Source organism: Felis catus, chromosome C1 (assembly GCF_018350175.1).
Source record: "Felis catus isolate Fca126 chromosome C1, F.catus_Fca126_mat1.0, whole genome shotgun sequence".
Taxonomy (NCBI): domain Eukaryota; kingdom Metazoa; phylum Chordata; class Mammalia; order Carnivora; family Felidae; genus Felis; species Felis catus.
The window spans coordinates 141714902-141721688 of NC_058375.1; positions in this window are offsets into that span (position 1 = coordinate 141714902).

Consider the following 6787-nt stretch of genomic DNA (forward strand, 5'->3'; position numbering starts at 1 on the left):
ATAGTGTAAATATAACTTTATATCCTAGCAAGGACTCTAAGGAAAAGTGCACAAAATGCTAAGGTATAAATCCCTTTAGAACTCTCCAGTAGGTGGTATCAGGATTCAAACCATCGGAGTTAATCTGTGGTGCCAAAGAGCTTATGATCTGGTTAACGAGACCAAAAAATGCATAATATTAAAGGTTTTCAACTCAGTGATGAGGCCTATTCTCTAGCTGTTTGACTGAGCAACAAATCATGAAATTGTTTTCCATTTTTTCATAAACAAATGGCCCAAGGGAACTTTAAACATAAAAACTGAATAACTAGATCATCAGAATTAAAGGCAGGATTCTTTTTAGAAAAGATGTTCAGCGTCACTCCTTATCAGGGAAATACAAATCAAAACCACACTCAGGTATCACCTCACGCCAGTCAGAGTGGCCAAAATGAACAAATCAGGAGACTATAGATGCTGGCGAGGATGTGGAGAAACGGGAACCCTCTTGCACTGTTGGTGGGAATGCAAATTGGTGCAGCCACTCTGGAAAGCAGTGTGGAGGTTCCTCAGAAAATTAAAAATAGACCTACCCTATGACCCAGCAATAGCACTGCTAGGAATTTATCCAAGGGATACAGGAGTACTGATGCATAGGGCCACTTGTACCCCAATGTTCATAGCAGCACTCTCAACAACAGCCAAATTATGGAAAGAGCCTAAATGTCCATCAACTGATGAATGGATAAAGAAATTGTGGTTTATATACACAATGGAATATTACGTGGCAATGAGAAAAAATGAAATATGGCCTTTTGTAGCAACGTGGATGGAACTGGAGAGTGTGATGCTAAGTGAAATAAGCCATACAGAGAAAGACAGATACCATATGGTTTCACTCTTATGTGGATCCTGAGAAACTTAACAGGAACCCATGGGGGAGGGGAAGGAAAAAAAGAAAAAAGAGGTTAGAGTGGGAGAGAGCCAAAGCATAAGAGACTGTTAAAAACTGAGAACAAACTGAGGGTTGATGGGGGGTGGGAGGGAGGAGAGGGTGGGTGATGGGTATTGAGGAGGGCACCTTTTGGGATGAGCACTGGGTGTTGTATGGAAACCAATTTGTCAATAAATTTCGTATAAAAAAATAAAAAAAAATAAAGGCAGGATTCTTTTTAATTAATTTATTTATTTTTAAATAAGCTCTCTGAGGGGTTTGTACTCATGACCCTGAGACCAAGTCGCATGCTCTACCAACTGAGCCAGCCAGGCACCCCCTGAAAAACTGGACCAAATTAACACTGCAAAACAAACAAAACAAAGGAAAGGAAAAAAAGACCTTTGGGACTTACACTCAAGCTTCCTTTCTTTAAAAAAAATTATAAAAACTACTTTCCTCTGTCTTTCACTTATTATATACTGCCTGTAATAAATACTCTGCATGTGTTTTTGAGTCATCCAGCCAGCTTTTGGCTGACCTATATATCTAGTTAATTTGAGATCAAGTCACCAAGGTACTAAGCTGACCAGAGCCCCTACTTCTGATGAGTTGTTATCCTGTTAAGTCAATGTGATAAGGGTAGAATTTCACAGTAGGGATTTTCCACATCACTATTGTAGAGAAATTTGCGGTGTGACAGATTTTTTGCTCGGCCAACTGAGTCAGCACTTTGCAGTGTCAGTGCTTAATCCCCCTTCTCTCTTAGGTTTTAGATTCATACTTGTCCTGGAATCAAGGCAGGCCAGCATGATGTCCTAGAAATCATTCTTCAGACCAGAGAGAGCCAGGAAAGGCTCATGATAGTTCTCATTCTTTGGAGCCAGACCTGAAGAGCTTTAGAAAGAGTCTTTAGAGAGGACTCCCCGTCCAGGGTAATTAAACTGCTTAACCAACAAGTCTGTGAAGTTCATCATGTATATTAGAATCTAGCTCATATGCATGAATCTAAAGATTTCTCAAAGCCAAAGTGTAAGATTATGAAAAAATATTATTCATCCTTCTGAATAAACTTACTCAGCTATTTCTGTTTGCACACCCAAATTGAATATGAAGTTTATTTTTCAAAGAAAATACTATTAATAATACTTTGAGTTTTATAATATTTATTTTATCCAACATAAACAAATGAACAAGCCTATGAAAATAATAAATAATTTAACATGAAACTGGGAGATGTTTCAGGTAAGTCACAGAGGGCTATGTTTGCAGGGAAGTAACACTTTCTTATCCTTCTTTTGTACAATTCCTAGATTTATTTAGAATGCATATAAAGTAGCCTTTTGACACTCACAAGTACACATTCCCAAAATTAATAAATCCCCAAATTTTTAATCAGAATTGTCTTTGATACCTCCTGGTTCTCTTCCAAATCATATTTTACCAAGAGCCACATGTTTCCTAGACAGATTTTCACGTCACTCAAGTTTCACCCTCTTGCTCAACAAACATTTTCAAACACACACACACACACACACACACACACACACACACACACAGCCATTGTGTGTGAAAATTAGCAGATAACAAAGCACTAAAACTATACTGGAAGTGCCTGGGTTAGTGGGTTAAGCTCAGTGGGTTAAGCGTCTGACTCTTGGTTTTGGCTCAGGTCATGATCTCACCGTTCATGGGTTCAAGCCTCACACTGGGCTGTGTCCTGGCAGCGCCGCCCCTGCTCGCTCGTTCTCTCTCTCTCTCTCTCTCTCTCTCTCTCTCTCTCTCAAAATAAATAAACATTTAAAACTATAATACAGCAAATAGGCAGCTATCCTGGGAAGCAAATTTTGGGCTATCACCTACTATCCTTTACCCCACCTCAATTCACACTGTTTCAAAATTGCAGAAGGCTTGGACCTTGCGATCCAAGAGAAATCACTGCAAACTGCAAATGCCAAACCTCAAAGGACAAAGATCAATTCCCATTGACTACCTGATAATGATGCAAAACTCACAGTGTGGCTTATAAGTATTCTTGGGAAGCCTTTAAAAAGATATCAAAAGACTCTGATGGCTTAAAATGGGAAGATTTAACATTCAGAAAACAACACCATGGAATTATCAAAAGGTTCACTTTTAAAAATGGCTTGTACAAGTACAGGATCAAGGAAACAAGCCTTGGAGAGTCTAAATCAAATCGACTCTTCCTTGTGCAGGTAGTATCTTTTGAGGGATTGCTGTACGTAGGCAGTCTATTGAATATTAGGATACTCCTGACATATAAGAGCAAGTATCCCTTTTATTCTACTCCCATTTACAGCACACTTATTTCCATAAGTAAATACTTTTACAAATAATCTTTTTTTTGAGAGAGAGACAGAGAGAGAGAGAGAGAAAGTGTGTGCACGTGCATGCCAGCAAGCATGGGGGGAGAGGGCCAGAGAAAGAGGGAAACACAGAATCCGAAGCAGGCTCCAGGCTCTGAGCTTTCAACACAGAGCCCGATGTGGGGTTCGAACTTACCAACCATGAGATCATGACCTGAGCTGAAGTGTGATGCTTCATCAACTAAGCCACCCAGGCACCCCACAAGTAATGACATCTTAAGTGCTTTTAAGACCAGTCTATTGCTACCACACCCAAGAAAACATATTCCAATTTTTTAAGGTCAAAAAAGAAATCCTAATGGAAAAGCACAGAAATGTGACCACACAATTATCATTTATTCCAGCAATAAATAACCTTTGGTTTCCACAGCTGAAATCACAGTTTAAAACAGGAGAAAGCTTATGCACTGACCAAGGAAAATGCCTTTTTTTTTTAATAACTTCCGATTCCTTCAAGATTTTCAAAGGATCACTAAAGTAATCCAAGTAAACCACAGAAAGAAATGGGTGGCAAATGACAGTAATAGGATTTACAGCACAGTAATGCTAGCTCCACGAATATAATGAAATTAAATTCCGGTCCTATAGACTGCCACAATATAGGAACTGCTAACGGGTGGTATTAGACAGGCTTTTCTTACTGGCTCAAAGACTTAACCAAATGCCTGAATCTGACAAACTTGTTTCCCACCTAGAATGTATTAAACCTTTAAAAATCCAAAGACACATAGAGAAAAAAAAAAAAGTCCTCTTGTAGACTGAAAAAAATCTATATACTTGAAATGCAAGGGAAACAAAGCTTATCCTTGCCAGTGTTTGCAGACTAGAATATTTTGAAGAAATATCCAAGTGTGCTCAAGCTTTAAAAGAGTGAGAAAGCCTTTTGCACTCACCCTGCTGTTCTCTGAATTTGACATCTGTCAAGTATCAGGAATGAAGGACAAAAACAAAAGAGCGAGATAAAGAAACACATCCCAGCAATTTGTTTAGGCTTTGCCTCTGTCCCACATGGATCAGAGTATGACTGGAGATCACCGTCTTTTCCCACATGGTCAAGCATTGAGTAAATAAAGGAGAAGAACAGGAGTTGAACGCATACTTAAGGAAGATTTGTTTTTTAGACCCGGGGACTGGCCATGTGATGGTTGTGTAGTTGTTACAAAGCAAGGAGTCTAATACTGAATTCCCCATATGTCACAATCCACAGCATTCAGAAGCTTGTCTTGGGCAAGTCAGTGCAGCTATCTGAGCCTTAGCTTTATATCCATTTAACGAAGGGACAGAGACCATCCCTGTTTTTAACCCAGCTCTAAAACACCTTCAACCAGCAAACAGGAAAGACCATGACAGAGGAAATGGTCTCACCATTGTTGTTCCTTCTAAGTCAAAACCATTGCCCAGATTTGTGTCCTCAGCTGCTTAACAAAAGTAACATATGCAGTTCATTTATGATTCTCCGAAGTGAAGTATACTAGGTGGGAAATTATATACCAGGATTACACGGGCAATTAACCAGCTTTGTCAATTGAAGTAGTGACAGCTGTTAATCATATCTTTTAATTCTTCCCTATTTTGTGATCTATTATTTCTCTTATAATAATTTTCTGATCCCTTTACTTTCTCCCATTTTTTTTCTCCTTCAGAAAATCCTAACTGAACTCTTCCTGACCTCCTTTTATGCTGGATAATTTCCCCCCTTGGAAACTCTCTGCTTCATTTCACTTGAGCTTTCCAGTTTCCTGATTCTAGCTCCCTCTGCTGATTGTAACCAATTTGCTTTCAAGGATCTAGGCAGACATCAAATGAAAGCACTAACTCACACTCCTGCTCTGTAACCTCCAGTGATGGTAGAAAAGAATATGTTACTTGGTTGAACTTGGAGGCACCTTTCAGACTATATGAGTCCAGCCTTCTATAAATAACAAAATGGATTTAAAAAAAAAAAAACTCCACTCAAAAGTAACTGGACTATATGATTTCAACATTCCTTCTGTAGCTGAACATTGTCACATGATATCTGGAGGAACCTACTGACATGTTGCTCTGATTCTAAGTCCTTGGCTCCAAACAAACCATATGATTAGTATCATCACAAGCCCCTGAAAAGTTTACACAAAAGAAAGTGGTTCAATAGTGACTCTATTAGTCAGAGTTTCCAATGGAAAATAAGAAAGTCCCATCTGGCTAATTTAAGCAGAAAAGAAACTTAAAAGGATTTTAGACAACTTACAAAATCATAGGGAGCCTAGAGACTCAGTTTCCGGAAAAATGCCCCCAAACAATGCCAAGGAACTAGCCTAAGGAGGACATGCTGCTACCTCCATGAATTAATTCCAGGACTTGACTTTACTGGACCTGCTACCACCTCCAATATAAATGCTACCCCTTAATCACCTCTACTGCAGGTGAAAGTCTGTTGCTTCCATAATCAGAAGATATAAGTCAGAACTGACATTTTTCCTCGACTCAGAACACAGGAATTGCATATGCGAAAGCTATTCAAAAATAGCTGCCAGAGGTCTCACAAATGTTGGCTTCAGTTTCTAAACGCAAAGCAGAGTCCCAGGCCCCTCCGGCTCCATCCCCCTGGTCTTGCCCATTTTATAAAACACAATTACATTCACCAATGACTCAGGTCCTGCAGTTAGCAGAGAGCAGTAAGCATTCTCTTGATGCACACACATCGAGAGCAATACTGGGATGCACTAAGTGCTCAGCCAGACTTACTCAAAAAAATGAATGCTTCTATATTCTTTATGCTTAATCCAACAAATAAATACCAAGCACGTGTTCTACCCAGGGCTTGTTTTGGGTGTTGAAGGATAATAAATAGGTAAATAAAATACAGTCCGGCCCTCAAGGAATTTATAGCTTAGGAATAAGAGAAATATTTGAGGATTAAATATAATACATCTTGACAAATGCTACATGACAGCAAAAATATGTAAAATGTGTCAGAGAAACAAGAGGCACAAGCATTTTATTCTGCCTTGAATGAGAAATCTGGGGAAGTGAACGTTTGACCCCCAGCACAAGAGGAGGAGAAAGGGCACTTTAAGCAGAGAAACTAGCAAGAGCTAAAAGCTTGTCAGCATTTAACAGTGCCACACATTCTTCCAAAATTTTACAGGTAGTTACTCATTTAACCCACTCCACAAACCTGTGTTAGAGCTACCATTAATATTCCTGTTACACACAGGAGTTGAGCGTGGGTGTCCTGATTCCCGTTTCTGGGCTCTCCCCAGCACCCACGCATGCCTCCAGCCTGCAATAGCACAAGCACAGGTTCGGAGGCATAACAACATACAGTGCATTCAGTGAAGAGCAGACATTGTTAAGTGTTGTTGCTGTAATATAACAGCTTGGGGGTATAGAAAAAGCTGAGAGATACAATCATCATTTACTGCCTTAAATTTACACAGCAGCCTTAATCGGCTGGAGTTAAGACCAACATCTTATCTTTGTCAGGACGACAGTGGTAAGGGGA